Source organism: Panthera uncia, chromosome B4, assembly GCF_023721935.1.
Source record: "Panthera uncia isolate 11264 chromosome B4, Puncia_PCG_1.0, whole genome shotgun sequence".
Taxonomy (NCBI): domain Eukaryota; kingdom Metazoa; phylum Chordata; class Mammalia; order Carnivora; family Felidae; genus Panthera; species Panthera uncia.
The window spans coordinates 41,556,712-41,577,969 of record NC_064809.1 but is presented as its reverse complement, the minus strand read 5'-3'; the positions used below and the strand labels follow the sequence as shown (position 1 = coordinate 41,577,969).

The 21,258-nt window shown below is 43.7% G+C and overlaps 1 non-coding gene across 1 annotated transcript; it reads right to left on the bottom strand.

Annotated features, from left to right (window-relative positions):
* Window positions 1–19,561: 19,561 nt before the first annotated feature.
* On the bottom strand, window positions 19,562–19,646 carry TRNAR-UCG (transfer RNA arginine (anticodon UCG)). The gene has a single exon. It is a non-coding gene; the product is annotated as a tRNA-Arg (tRNA).
* Between the last annotated feature and the right edge of the window lie 1,612 nt (window positions 19,647–21,258).

The following is a 21,258-nucleotide window of genomic DNA, read 5'->3' as shown; positions in this document are numbered from 1 at the left end:
AAGGGGCGCCTGGGTGGCTCAGTCGGTTGAGTGTCCGACTTCAGCCCAGGTCATGATCTCGCAGTTCGTGAGTTTGAGCCCCACATCCGGCTCTGTGCTGACAGCTCGGAGCCTGGAGCCTGCTTTGGATTCTGTGTCTCCCTCGTTCTCTGCCCCTCCCCCGCTCGCCCTCTGTCTCTGTCTCTCTTGGAAATAAACATTTTAAAAAATTAAGAATAAATAAATAAGTAAAATTTTAAGCATAAATAAAAGTTTGGCGCCTGGGTGTCTCAGTCGGTTGAGCGACTCACTCTTGATTTCACCTCAGGTCATGATCCCGGGGTCACAGGATTGAGCCCCTCAACAGGCTCCACGTTGAACGTGGAGCCTGCTTGGGACTCTCAATCTCTAAGATAAAAATGAATGATTAAATGAATGAATGAATGAATGAAAATAAAAGTGAATAGTTCACCTCTACTTAGTTCCGGAATATTTCCACTACCCCTAAATGATACCAAGTTCCCATCAGGCAACATTCTCCCATCCTAGCCCCTGCAACCCAGTCTTTCTGTCTGCTTGGATTTACCGATTCTGGACATTTTACATAAATGTGTGACTCTTCGTGTCTGGCTTCTTTTACTCAGCATAAAAGAAAAAGCTAGATCAAGGTTATAAATATATGATGGTTCTATCCGTTGTTGTTTTTTAACCTGATCTTCCCTCCTTTTATTGACTCACTCCCTTCAACTCAGATTTCACCAGTCAAAACACTCATTCTTTCCTCTCAGGCTAAGAACATGTTCAAGTCTCTCTGACCCTGAAAGCAATGGTTACCACATCCTAGGTTAAAGTTGAGTGCGGGGCGCCTGGGTAGCTCAGTCGGTTAAGCATCAGACTCTTGAATTGAGCTCAGATCATTCATGATCTTGAGGCTTGTGAGATTGAGCCCCGCATTGGGCTTCTCCCTGACAGTGCGGAGCCTGCCTGGGATTCTCTCCCTCTCTCTTTCTCTTAAAATAAATAAAGTTAAAAAATTAAAAATAAAGTTGATTGCAAAAATCAAATGGGATACTGTTCACGAAAGTACCTTGCACCCTACCGTGCACTCTATTGAAGAAGTCATTATAATTTAGACACACTAAATGAGAACTCCAAATATATTCCAGGTATGAATTAGGGCCTTCTAAAGAAATACTTGGGGCACCTGGGTGGCTCAGTCAGTTAAGAGGCCGACTTCGGCTCAGGTCATGATCTCGCGGTCCGTGAGTTTGAGCCCTGCGTCGGGCTCTGTGCTGACAGCTCAGAGCCTGGAGCCTGTTTCAGATTCTGTGTCTCCCTCTCTCTCACCCTCCCCTGTTCATGCTCTGTCTCTCCCTGTCTCAAAAATAAATAAAACGTTAAAAAAAAAAAAAATTAAAAAAAAAAAAAAAAAGAAATACTTGAAGGTCATGGGGACAAAAAAAAAAAAAAAAAGCAAAACCTCCCTTGCCTTCCACCCTGTTGGTTGTGATCTCATGAATTTCCCCAGTGAAATCTGAAATTGGCCCCCACTCACACACTGAGGGCAATGAAAGACGGAAGAAAGAGGTCCACCACTCCAGATTACTAGGTGTCAGACTTAATAAGCAAGGGAACTTATTTACGAGCCTTGCTTTGGGCAGCCACAAGATGAACAGATCTCTGAAACTGCCTGTCAGAGTCTTAAAAGTTTCTATAGAGCCCTTAAGTGGGTTCAGTCACGTATACCTCCAGATGGTCTCAACAAAACTTCGTTCCCTTAAGGCTCTGTCCCTGCAAATGGCTCCCACTGTGGGAACAGTAAACAGAACATACATTCCAAGGACGTGGGTGGGGATCAGGAGCCTCCAATTGCCCAGGGCCGGGTCACAGGTCAACCAGAGATCACATCCTCCTGCACGATTTACTGCGACACTCTACCCCTTCTGGGACAGTCTCTTATAATCTTACAAGCCTCCCTCTATTGAAGTGTGCCCGGAGCGGTCGGCCAAGGCTTTCATTAGCATACGGATGGCTCATTTGGTGGCTATCTGGCTGCATTGGAGGCAGACACCGTAGCAGCAATATAGGCACCTTCAAGAAAAAAACACAGATTAAGATAATAATTCCCAAAATAAGTAACAACGTCTTTTTTCTACCAAAAGCCCGTGATTTATTAATCCCCTAGGCTGGGGGTTAAATCGTCCAGGGTGTTCACTTGTATTCTCACGTGATTTAATACCGATGATACAGTAGCAGATTCATCAGGTAGGAGCACAAAGCATCGTCTTTGGATGATGGCACAGGTGCTCCCTTGCAAGCCAGTAATGATGTCCAAGGCCATCCTAGTTGGGGGGACGGCTTTTCTCTCTAGAGACATTTCAGTATTCAGTAAATACAAGCTTCGCCAGCTATCACTTAAGGCTTGTTGGGTAAATAGAGCAAAGGCTTCTATGGGTGCTACGTTTTTCTCCAGGCCAACACAGAGGGACAAAGATGGCAGGCAGATACTTGTGCCAGAAAACAGAACACACCCACCTGGCCTTGGGGAGAATGGATAGCGTTAGGAACTTGACCTCCTTGTTCATGCTGTACGTGTTGCCCCGGGGGGGAGTGGGGAGCGGAGGAGGGGGACAGCACCATTTAGTGTGAGAGATGGATTAAGGGTGAACTATGCCAGACAAGGACCACTACCTTCTCCCCTCTCAACGGTGCATGTTACATTCCAGGTAGAGTGCATTTCAACTGGTGCAACTTGAAGCAGGACAACAGGATGCCAGTGAGACTGAGTAGTTCCCCCTTACTTGGGGGTGAAAAGTAACTCACCCACCCTGATGGGACATCCCATTGCAAATTCTAGTAGAGAACTCCTTCTTCAGGCACGGTGGGGGCTTGGTGTTCTCAGAAACATAGCATACTGATCCAGAGTAAGAACTGGGGTCATGGCTGTTTTCCACAATTTTAAGTTTATTTATTTATTCTGAGACAGACAAATTCCAGTGCAAGTTGCAGGGGGTGGGGGAGAGTGCAAGAGAGAGGGAGAGACAGAATCCCAAGCAAACCCTGCGCTGTCATTGCAGAGCCTGACACGGGGCTCGATCCCACAAACCATGAGATCGTGACCTGAGCCGAAATCAAGAGTCAGATGCTTAAACAACTGAGTCATCCAGTGCCCCTCCCATGATTTTTATACACTTACAACACTGAGTGTCTCAGCAGGCGTCCCCAGTCTGGCATATGGAACAATAGTCCCTACTGGTTGATCATTCAAAAGTATTAGAGCCCGGGGCAGTACCTTCGTTCTTCGTTCACCCAGCCAAAGTGGTTTTACTTGTTAATAATTTCGTCTGCTGCTTTAATATTCCATTTTTCCTCTCTACCAGTCGTGCTGTTTGCAGATTATAGGGGGGATGAAAGCTCCATTCAATGCCATGTTCTTTTGCCCAGTCTTGGATATCACGACCTTTGAAATGCCACCTCCCAAACACTGTCGATTCAGTGGGAGTATTTGGTACTCAGCTTCTCTAATTTCCTCATGGTGGCACCCTGGTTTGCACAGGGACAGGGAAAAGCTTGGGTTCAACCAGCTGCCATGTCCACACAAAGGCATATTTAGAACCCTCATTCGGAAGGAGGTGGCCAATATAATCTACTCACCACTCACTCACTGGTTGGGAACCTTGGTAGGTGGACCCAAACTCCTTTGGCAATTGCCTTGGGCGTTGTTTGGAATACACAGAGCATGCGGTTACTGGATTAACCAAATCACTGTAGTTCCAGAGCAATCCAGCATCTCTGGCTCCGTGCCACCCTACTCCAGCACTGCAGTACCCACTCTTTCTCTGCACCCAATTTCGTATCTACTGAAGGGTCAGTTCCTGGGGCTTAGACCAGAGCTAGGACATGAGCTTCCTGACTGTCAGTCCCTTAAAACTGGGAAGACAGTGAAGACTGCTTCAGGCTCTTGCAGGGGAACCCAAATGTCTTTCCACTTACTATTTTTTTAATGTTTATTTTTGAGAGAGGGAGGGAGAGAGAGAGAGAGAGACAGAGACAGAGAGAGACAGTGCAAGTGGGGGAGGGGCAGAGAAAGAGGGAGACACAGAATCCGAAGCAGGCTCTAGGCCCCAAACTGTCAGCCCAGAGCCCAATGAGGGGCTCGATCTCACGAACCTCGAGATCATGACCTGAGCTGAAGTTGGATGCTCAAGCAACTGAGCCACCCAGGAACCCCCACACGTACTTTTTTTTCATTAAAAAAAATTTTTTTTAAGTAATCTCTACACCCAACGTGGGGCTCCAACTCACAACCCCAAGGTTAAGAGTCTCGTGCTCCACCAGCTGAATCAGCCGGGTGCTTCTCTATCCATATATTCTGACTTTACAAGGGCTTATTCCTGAATATCCACCTCTCGGCTTCTCATTGTCCAAGCCATAGGGTAAATCCCTTTAGAACACTCCAACTGTCAGCACAAAGCGTTAATGGCCAGGGTTTTTGAGTGATCATCAGCCCAACTGTTCTAAGTTCAACTCACTGGACTTCAGTTCATTCCTGTTCCATCCAGATGGTGTCGCTGTTGGGCTGAATAGCAACTTCAGTCCCCAAAGGCAGATTTCCCCACTAGATCCTTCTGTAAACAAAGGCAGGGCAGGAATTCTTCCCCTCCCCGCCTCTCTGTCTACAGGCCACAGGGCCACCCCAAGAATAGGGGTGGGGGCATCTGGAAGATTTACATATTTTATGAAGCCTACCCACTTGCACCGTAATTTCTAGACAGAGTTGGCTGGGGACAAGGTGTTCTGCTGCAAACAGGCATGCTTGTTAATCAAAGTGTGCGTTGAAGCCACGGCAAATATCAGGGGCACCTGGGTGGCCTGGTTGGTTAAGCCAACTTCAGGTCAGGTCATGATCTCGCAGTCCATGAGTTTGAGCCCCGCATCGGGCTCTGTGCTGCCGGCTCAGAGCCTGGAGCCTGTTTCAGATTCCGTGTCTCCCTCTCTCTCTGCCCCTCCCCTGCTCACCCTCTGTCTCTCTCAAAAATAAATAAACATCCAAAAAAAAAATTTTTTTTAAAAAGCCATGGCAAACATCATACTTAATGGTAAAGCATTAAAAGCTTTCGCTTTGACATTGAGAATAATTCATAGCTGCTCAGTATTCCCACTTCTGTTTAATATTGTATTGGAAATCCTAGCAAGTAGGAGAATGACTACACACAAAATTACAAGATATAAGAATTTGTAAAAAGTAAGAAATATATGATTACTTGCATGATAATCAGGTACATAAAAATTTTTAATCTACAGATGAATTATTAGAATTTAAAAATGAGCAAGGTTGCTAGATCAAAAATCGATACATAAAATCTATCATGTTTTTTATTTTATTTTGGGGGCGGGGGAAGATCGTGCATGCAAGTGGGGGAAGGGCAGAGAGAGGGAAAGAGAGAATCCGAAGCAGGCTCCACGCTGTCAGCTCACAGCCTGATGCAGGCCTGGAACTCATGAACCATGAGATCATGACCTGAGCCAAAATCAAGAGTTGGACCATCACCAACTGAGCCACCCAGGTACCCCCAAATTCTATATTTCAACTTACAAGAGAAGAAAATAAAATTTAATAAAAGCATGTGATGTACAATAGCATCAAAAAATATCAAGGACCTAGTAATAGATGTAACAAAAGTTATGTAATGTGTCTACAGAGAAAACTATATTTTAATTTAAAAAATTAAGGGCTCCTGGGTGGCTCGGTCGGTTAAGCATCCGACTCTCAGTCTCGGCTCGGGTCATGATCTCACGGCTTTGTGGGTTCGAGCCCTGCATAGGGCTCTGTGTTGGCAGTGTGGAGCCTGCTTGGAATTCTCTCTCTCTCCCTCTCTCTCTGCCCCTTCCCTACTCATGCTGTCTGAGTCTCTCTCTCAAAATAAATAAATAAATAAATAAATACAAACTTTAAAAAAATTTTAAGAAAATGAGAGATAAATCCTTGTCGTATTACAAATTCAATATTTTAAATGTGTAAATATCCTCCAAATTTCTTTTCTTTTTTTAAGTTTATTTATTTATTTTGAGAGAGACAGAGTGAGGGCAGGGGCAGGGCAGAGACAGTATCGCAAGCAGGCTCCCCCCTGTCAGCGCAGAGCCTGATGCAGGGCTCAAACTCACGAACCACGAGATCATAACTTGAGCCAAGATCAAGATCAGATGCTTAACCCACTGAACCACCCAGGCGCTGCTATATCCTCCAAATGTCTATGTCTTCACTGTGATTCCAAACAAATTCTTAAGATATGTTTTTAAAAATTTGACTGACTCCCTATTTATGTGATGGACTTTGACTCAATAATATGAGCCAAAAATAGTATGAGCCTAGACACTTGTTTAAAACACAAATAAAATATGTGAACTTATTCTATTAGATATCAGTATTTATTATAGTTATACCAGTTAAGACAGTATAGCCCTGCACACATGTAGGCAAGTAGACAAGTGAAATTGAGTAAACTACATATATACGGAGACTCGATAAAGGCAGCACTGAAGAAAAATGGGAAACTAATCTCATTAGCTGGTACTAGGACTTTTGTCTCTCCCTCTAATCATCCATATGAAAAATAATAAAATTAGACTTCTACCTCACACCATACACAAACGTCAATTGCAGGTAATTCATAGATCTAAATGGGAAAGGTACAACTATAAAACTTTTCAAAGGCAATAGAGTTGAATGAAGTTGGATCCTTACCTAACACCATATATAGACCTAAAACCATTATCTCCTAGAAGAAAACATACGGCAAATGTTTCACGACATTGGAATTGGCCATGATTTCTTGGCTATGACACCAAGTCACAGACAACAACAATAAAATTTAAATAAATTGTGGGCTTTAATTTAAAATTCTAAAATTGTAAAAAATGTATATGCACCAGAAGACCATATGAACAGAGTAAAAAGGCTGCCCACAGAATGGGAGAAAATATCCATAAATCACAACTGATGATACAGGATTAATATCCAGAATATATAGAGAACTCTTAAAACTCAATAACAAAAAAACAAACAACTCAGAGCACGTGGGTGACTCGGTGGGTTGAGCACCTGACTTCAAGTTTAAGCCCTGCATCTGGCTGGCGGCTGTCAGTGCAGAGCCTGATTCAGATCCTCTGTCCCCCTCTCTGCCCCTCCCCCACTCGGGCACACACACACACACACACACACTCTCTCTCTCTCTCTCTCTCTCACAAATAATAAATAAATACAAAAAAACAAAAACAAAAACAAAATCCAAACAATTCAAAAACAGACAAAGTAGGGGTGCCTGGCTGGCTCAATCAGAAAAGCGTGTGACTCTTGATCTCAGGGTTGTGAGTTGGAGCCCCCTGTTAGGTGTAGGGATTACTTAAAAATAAAATATTTAAAAAAAAAAAATTGACATGGGAATGCAAGCTGGTGCAGCCCCTCTGGAAAACAGTGTGGACGTTCCTTAAAAAACTAAAAATAGAACTACCCTATGACCCAGCAATTGCACTACTAGGCATTTATCCAAGGGATACAGGGGTGCTGTTTTGAAGGGACACATGCACCCCAATGTTTATAGCAGCACTATCAACAATAGCCAAAGTATGGAAAGAGCCCAAATGTCCATTGAAGGATGAATGGATAAAGAAGATGTGGTATTTATATACAATGGAGTATTACTCAGCCATCAAAAAGAATGAAATCTTGCCATTTGCAACTATGTGGGTGAAACTGGAGGGTATTATGGTAAGCAAAATTAGAGACAAAAATCCTATGACTTCACTCATATGAGGACTTTAAGAGACAAAACAGATGAACATAAGGGAAGGGAAACAAAAATAATATAAAAACAGGGAGGGGGACAAAACAGAAGAGACTCTTAAATATGGAGAACCAGCAGAGGGTTACTGGAGGGGTTATGGGAAGGGGAATGGGCTAAATGGGTCAGGGGCATTAAGGAATCTACTCCTGAAATCATTGATATGCTAACTTGAATGTAAATTTTAAACAATAATAAAATTAATTTAAAAAATAAATAAATTCACACACACACACACACACACACGACAAAGGATTAACACCATGTTTCACTTATACTTCAACTGAAAACATTTATTTAAATAAAAAAATGGGGTTGTTGGGGCACCTGGGTGGCACAGACAGCTAAGTGTCCAACTCCAGCTCAGGTCATGACCTCACAGTTCATGGGTTCGAGGCCCGTGTCGGGCTCTGTGTTGACAGCTCTGATTCTGTGTCTCCCTCTCTCTCTGCCCCTCCCCCACTCATGCTCGCTCTCTCTCGCTCTCTCGCTCTCTCTCTCTCTCTCAAAAATAAATAAACATTAAAAAAAATGGGATTGTAAGGGGGGGATGCTGGGGAGAAAAGAGGCAAAAGACTTGAATAGACATTTCTCCAAAAAAATGATATACAAATGGCCAATAAGCAAAGATGCTCAATATCACTAATCATTAGAGAAATGTATCAAAATGATAGTGAGATATCACCTCATACCCATTAGAATAGCTATCTATCAAAAACAAAAAACAAGCGTTGGCAAGCATGTAGAGAAATTGGAACCCTTGTGCATTGTTGCTAGGAATGTAAAATAGCACTGCCTCTACGGAAAACAGTTCAACAGCTCCTCGAAATATTAAAAATAGAATTCCTGGGGCGCCTGGGTGGTTCAGTCGGTTGAGTGTCCGACTTCGGCTCAGGTCATGATCTCACGGTTCGTGGGTTCGAGCCCCGCGTCAGGCTCTGCGCTGACGGCTCAGAGCCTGGAGCCTGTTTCGGATTTTGTGTCTCCCTCTGTCTCTCTGCCCCTCCTCTTCTCATGCTCTGTCTCTGTCTCAAAAGTAAACATAATCATTAAAAAATTAAAAAAAAAAAATAGAATTCTTATCTGATCTAGCAATGAGACTTCTGCACATATACTCCAAAAAACTGAAAGCAGGATCTCAAAGAGATATTTGTACTCATGTTCATAGCAACATTATTTAAAAGAGCTAAAACATGCAATCAACCCAAATGGCCACAGACACACGAATGGATACGCAAAATGTGATATATACATACAATGGAACATTAGTCATCCTTAAAAAGGAAGGAAATTCTGACTTATGCTATAACATATGGATGAACCCTGAGGACATGACATTAAGTGGAATACCTAATGACAAGGGGTCCCTGGGAGGCTCAGTAGGTTAAGCCTCAGACTCTTTCTTTTTTAATTTCTTTTTAATGTTTATTTATTTTTGAGACAGAGAGAGACAGAGCATGAACGGGGGAGGGGCAGAGAGAGGGAGTCACAGAATCTGAAGCAGGCTCCAGGCTCTGAGCCATCAGCACAGAGCCCGACGCGGGGCTCGAACTCACGGACCCGAACTCACGGACCGTGAGATCGTGACCTCAGCCGAAGTCGGACACTTAACCGACTGAGCCACCCAGGCGCCCCAAGCCTCAGACTCTTGATATCAGCCCAGGTCAGATCTCAAGGTTCATGGGCTCTACACTGACAGTGCAGAGCCTGCTTGGAATTATTCATTCTCTCTCTCTGCCCCTTCCGGGCTCATTCTCTCTCTTCTTCTTTCCTCTCTCTCTCTCAAAATAAATATATAAACTGAAAGAAAGAAAGAAAGAAAGAAAGACCCAATCACAAAAAGACAAATATTGTATGAGTACACTTATATGAGATACTTAGAGTAGTCAAATCATAGCCAGAAAGAAGAACGGTGGTTTCCTGGGGTTGGACAGAGGGAGGAAAGCAGAGTTACTATCTAATGGGTATAATATTTCAGTTTTACAAATTAAGAGTTATGGAGTAGGACGATGGCTGCACATTATAAGTATATTACCACTGAACTGTATGCTGAAAAATCATTAAATGGTAAGGTTTATGTTATGTGCATTTTACCACAATAAAAAAAACTGGGGGGAGAAAAGCAATATAGAAAAATAAAACGACCTCAGGACAGAGAAAGATTTCTCAAAAACGACACAAAAAGCATTAAGAAAAAGATGGACAAATTAGACTGCATTAAGATCTTCTGTTCATTAAAAGATATAAAGAACTAATACTAAAATCAATAAGAATCAAATGGGCAAAAGAGCTAAGCAGACATCTCACAAGAGAAATGCAAATGCCCAGCTTTATTGACACCGACAGGAAATGCCAGTTACAAACACTACGAAATATAATTATATATTCACTCTTAAGAACAGCTAAAATTTTAGGGGCACCTGGGTGGCTCAGTCAGTTGGGCATCTGATTTCGCCTCAGGTCGTGAACTCACAGTTCATGAGTTCAAGCCCCGTGAGGGGCTCTGTGCTGTCTGCACAGAGCCTGCTTCAGATCCTCTGTCCCCTGCTCTGTCTCTGCCCTTCCCCTGATCGTGCTAACGCTCTCTCTCTCTCTCTCAAAAATAAGGAAACATTTAAAAATAAAATAGATAATAAAAATACTCATACTCTCTAAATCAGCAATTCCACTACCCAGTGTATGTCCTTAGAAATACTCACATACACCAGGAAAAATATACAAGAATAATACAACATTGTGAGCGATAGCCCTAAACTGGAAACAATCCTTATCAACTTAGCACCCGTATACATCTCTTTAAACCGTATTTAGTGAGTTCGAGCCCCGCGTCAGGCTCTGGGCTGATGGCTCGGAGCCTGGAGCCTGTTTCCGATTCTGTGTCTCCCTCTCTCTCTCTGCCCCTCCCCCATTCATGCTCTGTCTCTCTCTCTGTCCCAAAAAAATAAATAAAAAACGTTGAAAAAAAAAAAATTAAACCGTATTTAATCTCCAACTAAGGCAAAGAGCAAAGTCTTACTCCTGCCTACGTAAGACAACTATCCGGGGTATAACCAAAAACATGTTCTCTCCCCATAAGATAATGCAAAGTCTTTGGGTGATGTTCACTCTTCTCCCTGATATCCTGTAACTTAAAGACTGTAATGTAAAGTTAACTATGAATACGTCTTGTTGTAGATGTCATGGGGATAAGAGAACAAAGTAAACAAAAATATTTGCTACACACACACACACACACACACACATTTGTAACTGTTAAGGACTCAACTATGTCTTCTAATGTTTATTTATTTTTGACAGAGAGAGAGAGAGACAGAGCATGAGTGGAGGCGGGGCAGAAAGAGGGAGACACAGAATCCGAAGCAGGTTCCAGGCTCTGAGCCGTCAGCACAGAGCCCGACGCAGGGCTCGAACTCACAGACCACGAGATCATGACCTGAGCCGAAGTCGGTTGCTCAACCGACTGAGCCACCCAGGCGCCCCTCAACTATGTCTTCTTCACATTAATATGTTGAAGCCCTAACTCCAAATGTGACTCTATTTGCAGAAAAGGACTTTTCAGGAAGTAATTAAGATTAAATGAGGTCATAAGGGTAGGGCCTTAATCCAACAGGACTGATGTCCTTGTGAGAAGAGGAAGAAACACCAGGAGTACAAACACACAGGGAAGGCTGTGTGAGGCCCCACCAGGAAGGCTGCCACGGGCAATCCCAGAAGAGAGTTCTCATCAGGCCCAGCTGCAGGGGCCAAAAGCAGCCTGCCCCAAAATGTGCCACTTTGGCATATTGATTATTTTGAACAAAATTTACTTGTAAGAGACAGTCTACTCAATAAAGACACTCAGATCCTCCTCTGTCCTCCTGAAAGCAGAAACATCTCCCACGTGAAAGATAGCGTCCCTGTACCAGGAAGTAAGGAGACATCCTCCCCTAGAGATAGGAAATTCAGAGCCCAGAAGACTGTAAACAACCCTTATTGCTTTGAGCTAATTTACTACCCCAGCCCCAATTCTTCTTTATTTCTTTATTTTTCATATTTATTTATTTTTGAGAGAGAGAGAGAGCAGGGGAGGAGCAGAGAGAGAGAGGGACACAGAATTCAAAGCAGGCTCCTTGAGGTCACGGAGTGGGGCTCGAACCCACGAACCGTGAGATCATGACCTGAGCTGAAGTCCGAAGCTCAAACAACTGAGCCCCCCAGGCGCCCATACCCCAGCCCAAATTCTGTTTAGAATGTCTTCCTTAATGGATGCTCCCAAAGTTAAGTTTTCTTTCTCCTCTCAATTCCTCACAGATTGTCTCTGTCTGAACAGTATGAAAACTACCTGTCCTGGTTATTTCTTTATGTCTCAATGCTATTATTGGGCCTCTATGTGCATGTAATAAAACTCTGGGTGTTTCCCCTATTAATCTGTCCTTTGTAAATTTAATTCTTAGTCCAGCTAGATGAAATGTGGACTAAAAATAATGTCTTCCTCCCCTTCACAACCACACAAGCACCTTAACCTGGGACTTCCAGCCTCCAGAAGTGCAAGAAAATGAATTTCTGTTGTTTAAGCCACCAAGTCTGTGATATTCTGTTATAGGAGCCGGGAGCAGATTTATACAATAACAAAAAAGGGAAGAAACACTTACAACAATCACAGTCTTTGTTTCTGAAATTGATCACATGGTCACAGGTGACGTTTATATCTACTTTCTTTCATTTTCCATTCCATATTCCCTTTGAACCCAACGAGTAGTAAATAAGTAATAGAGATCTAATGTAAGTATAGTGAATATAGACAACAATATTGCATTATACTGGTCAAACTTATCAAAAGACTACAACGTATTCTTTTTGTCCTCAACCAGCACTTCAGCTGGTAATTTTTTTCCTGGTAGTGACTTAAACCTTCATTCCTCAGGGGTCTAAGCTACTAGTGTCCTGCCTAGATTGGGTTATTATAATTTTCTATTGACCTTAACGGTAGGGCATGATCTCTAGACCAGCAGGGCATAGCACCAGGGGGACTAGAAGCAAAAATTTTGCTAGTGGATCACTAGAGATAGCAGTAGGGGATATCACTCCTATTTCTAAGCCTTGGATTCCTGGACATGTAAATTCTGGCTATGGGAAAACAACACCATGTACTGGATGATTTGGAGCACACACAGCCTAATGGATGACACTGCCCCAGCCCTGAAAGGTATCACTACCTGGTTGGCACTGTAACTGAGTCTTCCAAAGTCTGTTCCACTATTTTATCAACCCAGCCCCTTTAGGATGATGGGAAACATTGCGAGGCCAGTAAATTCCATAAACAGGAGCTCACTTTGCAACCAAGTGAGCTCCTCAATCAGAAGCAATGCTGTGTGGATAATGCGTCCTGGAGGTCCACAGATGGTAGTTTTGGCAGAAGCACTGCACTCAGGGAAGGCAAATTCATACGCAGAGTAAGTGTCCATTTCAAGAAGAACAAAGTGTTCCCTCTTCCAAGGTGGAAGCCATCCAGTGTAATCAACTGGCCGCTAGGTAGATGGCTGATCGCCCACCCCAGGGAATGGTGCCATGTTGGGGATGCAGTATTGGTCTTTGCTACAAGCAGACGGGGCACTCAGCAGTGGAGGTAGCCAGGTCAGTCTCAGGGAGTGAAAGTCCACACGGCTGCCTCTGTACACAACCTCCATCCCTGTCATCATTTTAGTCCCCACCACACCCTACCTACGGTCTCCTGGACTCCCTGCTGTACTCCAATGGGAGTGAGATCCGCCAAAGATCTTTCCTATTGAAATGTTTATTTTACCTTTATATGAATATTAAGTGGGGGGGGGCAGGTGGGGAGCTCTTGGGTGGCTCAGTAGGTTAAGCTTCAGACTCTAGATTTCAGCTCAGGTCATGATCTCACAGTTCCTGAGATTCCTGAGATCAAGCCACGTCAGGCTCTGAGCTGACAGTGTGGAGCTTGCTTGGGATTTTCCCTCCTTCCTTCCTTCTCTCCCTCCCTCTCTCTCCCTCTCTCTCTTTTGAAATAAATAAACCTTAAAAGCAAAAAAAAAAAAAAAAAAAGAAAAGAAAACAAACAAAAGAAATTCCAATGAAGTGTTACTAAAACACTAACCAGGAGTTCCTGGGTAGCTCAGTCGGTTCAGCGTCCGACTTTGGCTCAGGTCACGATCCCATGATCCCATGATTCGTGAGTTCTAGTCCCATCTGGCTCTGTGCTGACCCCTCAGGGCCTGGAGCCAGCTTCTGATTCTGTCTTCCTCTCTTTCTGCCCCTCCCCCACTCGTGCTCTGTCTCTCTCTCTCTCTCTCTCTCTCTCTCTCTCAAAAATAAGCGTAAGTAAAAATCAAAATAACAAAACACTAACCAAATCATTTTACCATAAGCCTAGTACATGCATTTCAAGGTTCCACTGCCAGGAATTTTGTTAAAAATCAGTTTAATCATGAATAACGCTTATATAAAAGGGCACAGGAACACATGTCATTAGATGTGATCCTTGCCCCTAACCCTCCGATTCATGTCACACTAAAGCTGATAATTCTGCCAGGCTCCGAACCCCCAGTGACCCCATCCCGATCCCTGGAAGCAAAAAAAATGGCTTGTCACACAACTTTCTGTAAATTGCAATAAAACAAAGCCTAAGGTTTCTTACCTTTCTATAGGAAATGCTTAGTTATTTGATAAATACTAAAACACTTCTAGGAATTCATTTTATGAGTTTGTTTATCAAACACATTTTGCAAGAACTGACCACACAAAAATTCCTGTGGAATTTGGTCCATAAAATTCACTTAAAATGTTGGAAATTTAAAACCTGCAAGAAAACAAGGAAGTAGAAAATCCTTAATCCTAACATGTTGTAATTACTAAAGGGATATACACACAGACTAAAGTTCTGCTCACAGAAGGCACAAGCTATAAAAGGGATATGCTTTTTTGAGGAAAAACAAAGAATTAGCTGATATCCTTCTTTGTTTTGTGGGTACCATAGCTAAGATGAGGTTAGACCCGAATTCATGATCTACTCCTGTGACCAAAAAAATCAAAAATAAAAATGCAATTGGTCGGGGCACCTGGGTGGCTCAGGTGGTTAAGCGTCTGACCTTGGCTCAGGTCATGATCTCGTGGCTCCTGAGTTGGAGCCCTGCATCGGGCCATGTGCTGACAGCTCAGAGCCTGGAGCCTGCTTCGGATTCTGGGTCTCCCTGTCTCTGTCTTTCCCTAGATAGCACTCTGTCTCTGTCTCTCTCTCAAAAATAAACAAACATTAAAAAATTTTTTTTAATTTAATTTGTCTTACTACATACTTTCTAGCTACATACTTTAGAAAGTACTACATACTTTCTAAGAGGTAATTATGAAAGATTAAAACTGCCTTCAAAGGGGGCTGTAATAGCAGCTATCAAAGCAATATTCAAGCATGATTTCAAGGATGCTTTCAGGTTTAGAGTCAGCCTTCTTTGTCAAAAATCTTCACAATTTCCGGGGCACCTGGGTGGCTCAGTCAGTTGAGCATCTACTTCCGCTCAGGTCATGATCTCACGGTTCATGGGTTTGAGCCCACATTGGGTTCTGTGCTGACAGCTCAGAGCCTGGAGCCTGCTTCAGATTCTGTGTCTCCCTCTCTCTCTGCCCATCCCCCCCTCACGCTCTGTCTCTCTCTCTCTCTTTCTCTAGAAAATAAACGTGAAAAAAAATTATAAAAAAAAAATCTTCACAACTCCATCGAAAACTTCATCAACAGACTTAGGGCATCTATTTTCTTTTTTTGTTGTTGTTTTTAAAATTTTATTGATTTATCTTGGGAGACAGAGAGCGTGTGTGAGTGGGGGAGGGACAGAGAGAGAGGTAAGAGGGAGGATCCCAAGCAGGCTTTGCACTGTCAGCGCAGAGCCCCAACGTGGGACTTGAACTCATGAATGGAGGAATCACGAGCTAAGTCAAAATCAAGAGTCAGATGCTCAACCGACTGAGTCATCCAGGCCAGAGGAATCTATTTTTTTCAACTTTCCCCATCTCTTCGTATCAGTCAATGATTGGCTTTGTTGACTGAAGATAGGTCTGAATTCTCTGTCCCAAGCTCTCTTTGTTGTCATCGCTTCTACCACTACCCTTTCCCCTCTCAAGACATTGTTCAATACAGATCTCACTATTACAGTCAAAAGACAGAACGAAAGATCCATCTGCCTGCCTATCCATGGTCTTGTTCCAACCTTAAAGGTTGTCTTGATTCCTTGGAAACCCATCAATCAAGAATCCATTCTTTTGAGCATTGGCAGCCATTGTCTGATCCATTTTCTTCTTTGACAAACTGATGGTTATCTCAACTGGCACAATCTTTCCATCTTTTTTTTTTTTTTAAGGTTTATTTACTTTTGAGAGACAGAGCACAAGCTCTGAGGACAGAGGGGAGAGACAGAGAGGGAGGCACAGAATCTGAAGCTGGCTCCAGGCTCTGAGACATCAGCACAGAGCCCGAAGAGAGACATGATCCCACGAACCGTGAGATCATAACCTGAGCTGACGTCGGACCTTAACCGACTTCACCCAGGTGCCCCACGGTATTTTCATCTTCAATGCACTTTTCAGTGAGTCCACCATCCCGTGAATCTGGGCTCTTACTTTCATCACGAAGAAGTTCTCCTGCAAACAGGTATGTGTAGCTCATTTTCTCTACGATGCACACTGGGTCCCCTTGCCAGTGCTGGGACTGCCCAAGACAAACATGACGAGTGGTTTCCCCATGAAGTGAGGACAGAGGAAAGGCGGCTGGAGGGTCAGCAGTGGGAAGCTAAGGCCCAGGACTTGCCTCAGAGGCTCTGCACACACCACATCTTGGCCCGACCCTGAGCCAGCTGACGCCAGGTATAATGACATTCTTAATTCATTTCCCTCCAGCACAGAAGTCCCTCCTTTGTACTCCTTCTGCCTACCCCATATTCATACCCCAGTTTCACAATATCTTCATGCACGCATTCGTTCGCATGGCTTCTTTTCCATACTACGCTATAAAGTACTTTGGTACAGGAAGCACGCTAACTCATTTCTTTTTCCTAGCACTTGACATTTCAGAGATGCTAATAGGTATTTGTTGGGTGAATGAATTCATGGATTCCCTAAAATATAGCTTGCATAGAGAAAATAATAAGAGCTAACACTTACGGAGCACTTCCAAAATACCGCGTCCAAATCTGATCAGTTTGTATTATCTCACTCTTTGTTATTCATAGGAAGGAAACTGAGGCACAGAAATGTGAACCTTGTCACATAGCTAGTGGGTAGAATGGGGATTCAAATTCAGGCTAGTGGGGGTGCCAGGCTGGCTCAGTCAGTTGAGTTGGGTGTGGAGCCTACTTCAGAAAAAAAATTCAGGGGCGCCTGAACAGAATTTCAGTCAGTTAAGCCTCCGACTAGGCTCAGGTCATGTTCTCATGGTTTGTGGGTTTGAGCCTGTTTTCAGGCTCTGGGCTCTGTGCTGACAGCTCAGAGCCTGGAGTTTGCTTAGGATTCTGTGTCTCCCTCTCTCTCTCTGCCCCTCCCCTGCTCTCTCTCTCTCTCAAAAATAAACATTTTTAAAAATTTTTTAAAAATTCAGGCTGTCTTACCTTATATCTAAAACACAAAAGAAGTTGACAAAGGTCTGAGAGACATTGGATTTTGAGATTCTGAGCCTTTAACAAAAATGCAAGCCGGCCTCCTGGGGTGCTAGAAGGCTTCTGTCTTCATTTGGGTGGTTGTAACTTGATCTGTATACATAAGTAAAAAAAATTCACCAAGCTGTACAACTTGAGATTTGTTCATTCTATGCAAGTAATTTCTCAGTATTAATTTAAAAAAAAAAAAAAAAAGAAAAGAAAAATCTTTGTTTCATTTTGCCCTAACCCTTTCTAGTGCATTCAACAAATGCTTCCTTAAATGCTTCCTTAAAATTTGAATTCCTTTCTCAACATCAAACTAGTTGCCTTAACCTTGAACTCATTTTTCACAATTAAACTTACTTTCTCCTGGAAGGCAGGATGCTCTTGTTACCTCTTCCTCTAGTCCTTTTATAATATTAGAATACTCTGGTATCCAGAGATATTCTGAGTCAACTATTTAGATGTGGTATTTTGAGAGTTAACAGCTTTATCTAATCCCACTACCAGCAAATTAGAGCAACTGGCAAGGTGTTAGATTTTTCCCTTTATTCTCCCCCCAGCCCCTCCCACCACCTACTTTTTCCAAGTTCTTCTTCTTCCTCATTCTCTCACACCTACTGAGAAATCGAGAAGCACACTTCTCTTCCGGGCTTGTTCCAGAGCAATTTTATGCTCGGAAAAGTTTTGCTGGACATTCTTAGGTATGTCTCCTCTCCCTGGGGGCTAGCCCCGCTAGGGACTAGAAAGGATTCCCTTTTTACATTGGGTCAAGATCCCCTGAGGGTAGGGTGGGAAACAGGGAGTAGCCTCGACATCCGTAGTGTGGTTCAGGGTCAAGGCTCTTTGCCAATTCAGTTTACCCTTGAGAGGTCTCCACAGGGACACCTTAGAATTCGCTACACCTAGGAATTCAGTTCTTAAATATTAAAAGCCTTTAGTTAGAGTAAACTCTGACAAATGCAAAACAGAGCCACAGGGAAGAAGATGGTTGGGTTGGGGGGGGGGATTTTTTTTTTTCTTTGAGAGTTCTTGTAATTCTCCAGTTTTCTGAATATCAGTGTTTTAACCACATGAGCTGATTCATTAATTCAATACAGATGTATTGAAGGGATCCTGGGTGGCTCAGTTGGCTGAGCCTCCAACTTCGGCTCAGGTCATGATCTCAGTTCGTGAGTTCGAGCTCTGCATTGCCCTGCGTTGGGCTTGCCGCTGTGAAGTAGACCCGGTGTCAGATCTGTCCCCCTCTTTCTCTGTCCCTCCCCAGCTTTCTCTCCCTCTCTCTTTCTCTCTCTCAAAACTAAACATTAAAAAAAAAAAGATTTAAAACCATATGTATTGAGATTTTTTTGCTACTGCTACGCACTGTATTCTAGAGCACTGGTTCTCAAACTACTGGATGCACAAGAATTACAGATTCCTGAAAAACAGATTCTTGGGGGACCTGGGTGGCTCAGTAAGTTAAGTGTCTGACTCTTGATTTCAGCTCAAGTCTTGACCCCACAGTTCCGTGAGATGGAGCCCATGTCCGGCTCAGTGCCGACAGTGCCCAGAGCCTGCTTGGGATTCTCTCTCTCTCTCTTTCTGTCCCTCCCCTGACTAGTGTGCACACACTCTCTCTCTCAAAATAAACACACACTAAAAATAAAACAAAATAAAATAAAAGCCAGATTCTTGGGTCCCACTCCCCGAGATGCTGACTCAGTAAGTCTGGGATAACATGGAGCCCATAATTTTGACTTTTTCTTTTAATTTTTTTTTTTATGTTTATTTATTTTTGACAGAGGGAGAGACAGAGCATGAGCGGGGGAGGGGCAGAGGGAGAGGGAGACACAGAATCCGAATCCGAAGCAGGTTCCAGGCTCTGAGCTGTCAGCACAGAGCCTGACGTGCGGCTTGAACTCACGAACCGTGAGATCATGACCTGAGCCAAAGTCGGACGCTCAACCCACTGAGCCACCCGGGCGCCCCAATAATTTTGACTTCTTTTTTTTTTTAATATTTTTTAAAGTTTTTTTTATTTTTGAGACCGAGAGAGACAGAGCATGAACGGGGGAGGGGCAGAGAGAGAGGGAGACACAGAATCCGAAGCAGGCTCCAGGCTCGGAGCCATCAGCCCAGAGCCCGACGCGGGGCTCGAACCCACGGACCTCGAGATCATGACCTGAGCCGAAGTCAGACGCTCAACCGACTGAGCCACCCAGGCGCCCCTGATTTTGACTTCTAACAAGCGCTTAGGTGATGCTGATGTTGCCAAAAAGGACTATACTTGGAGTAGCATTGCATTAGGTTCTAGAAATAAACCAGGCCCTTAAAGAGTTATTATTCCCGCCAGTTATTATTATTCCTAACATAACAACTAAAATGCAGTGACCACTGCTGTGGGAAGATTGAGGTACAGAAGAGAGACATCTAATTCACCCAGAGAAGGGGACGGTGGAAGGTGATGCCCGATCTGTGTCTTAAAAGATAACCAAGGAAGAGGTGCCTGGGTGGCTCCGTCAGTTAAGCCTCTGACTTTGGTTCGGGCCATCATCTCATGGTTCATGAGTTCGAGCCCCATGTCCGTCTCTGTGCTGACAGCCCCGAGCCTGGAGCCTGTTTTGGCTTCTGTGTCTGCCCCTCTCCTGCTCACTCTCTTTCTCTCAAAAATAAATAAACATTAAAAACTTTTTTTTAATTAAAAAAAAAAAAAAGATAAGGCAGGAAAAAAAAAAAAAAAGCTTAAGAAAAAAACCCTAAAAACACGAACCAAACAAAGAGCCGGAGGGAAGCATTCAGAGTAGAGGGGATTGCTTGGGTAGAACAATTTGCCAAGGCTTGGAACTGGCTTGAGAGGCAGGCAGAGTGATGACTGCGTGCTTCCTTAGCCAACACTTAAGCAGAGGGACAGTAAGGCTGAATGGAAAGTAAATCACCCCGGCACAGAGTTGGCTCAGCGTGTGGAAGGTTCACTGGAGGCGTACAGAGATGGGGGCAAGAGACGGTGCTTGGACAAGGGTCAAGTGAGGCCATTAAGATGGCAGCGTGAATAAGTGACCTTGACATAGTTATTGACTGACTGAATAGAAGTTTGGGTGGTGGAAAAAGGAGTCAGTGATATCTCACCTATTTTGTAGGGTGAATTTTCTTTTAAGATTGGGGGTGGGGGGCAGCCCCTGCGTGCCTGTGTCGGTTGAATGGCCGATTCTTGATCCTGCGGTTTGGTTTGTGAGATCCTGCGTCGGGCTCTGTGCTGACAGTGCGGAGCCTGCTTGGGGTTCTCTCTGCCCCTCCCCTGATCAAGCTCATGCTCTCTCTCAAAAATAAATAAACTTTTTTTTTTTTAAAGGATGTTAATTTTTAAGTAATCTCTCCACCCTACACGGGGCTCAAACTTACAACCCTGAGATCAAGAGTCACGTGCTCTAGCGGCTGAGCCAGCCAGGTGCCCCTATTGGGTGAATTTTTACGGAACTTTGAAACTTGTGCTCACGGTAAAGTCACTGGATGAAATAAAGTGGCCATGAATTACTTGAAGTGGATGACAGATATATTATCAAGGTTGATCATATTATCCACCATGTAAGTGTGAAGGTTTTCGGGGCGCCTGGGTGGCTCAGTCACTTAAGTGTCTGACTTCGGCTCAGGTCATGATCTCACAGTGCGTGAGTTCGAGCCCCACAGCGGGCTCTGTACGGACAGCTCAGAGCCTGGAGCCTGCATCAGATTCTATGTCTCCCTCTCTCTCTGCCCCTCCCCTGCTCTCTCTCCCTCTCTCTTAAAAATAAATAAAAAACATTTTTTTTTAAAAAGTGTGAAGTTTTTCATAGTAAGTT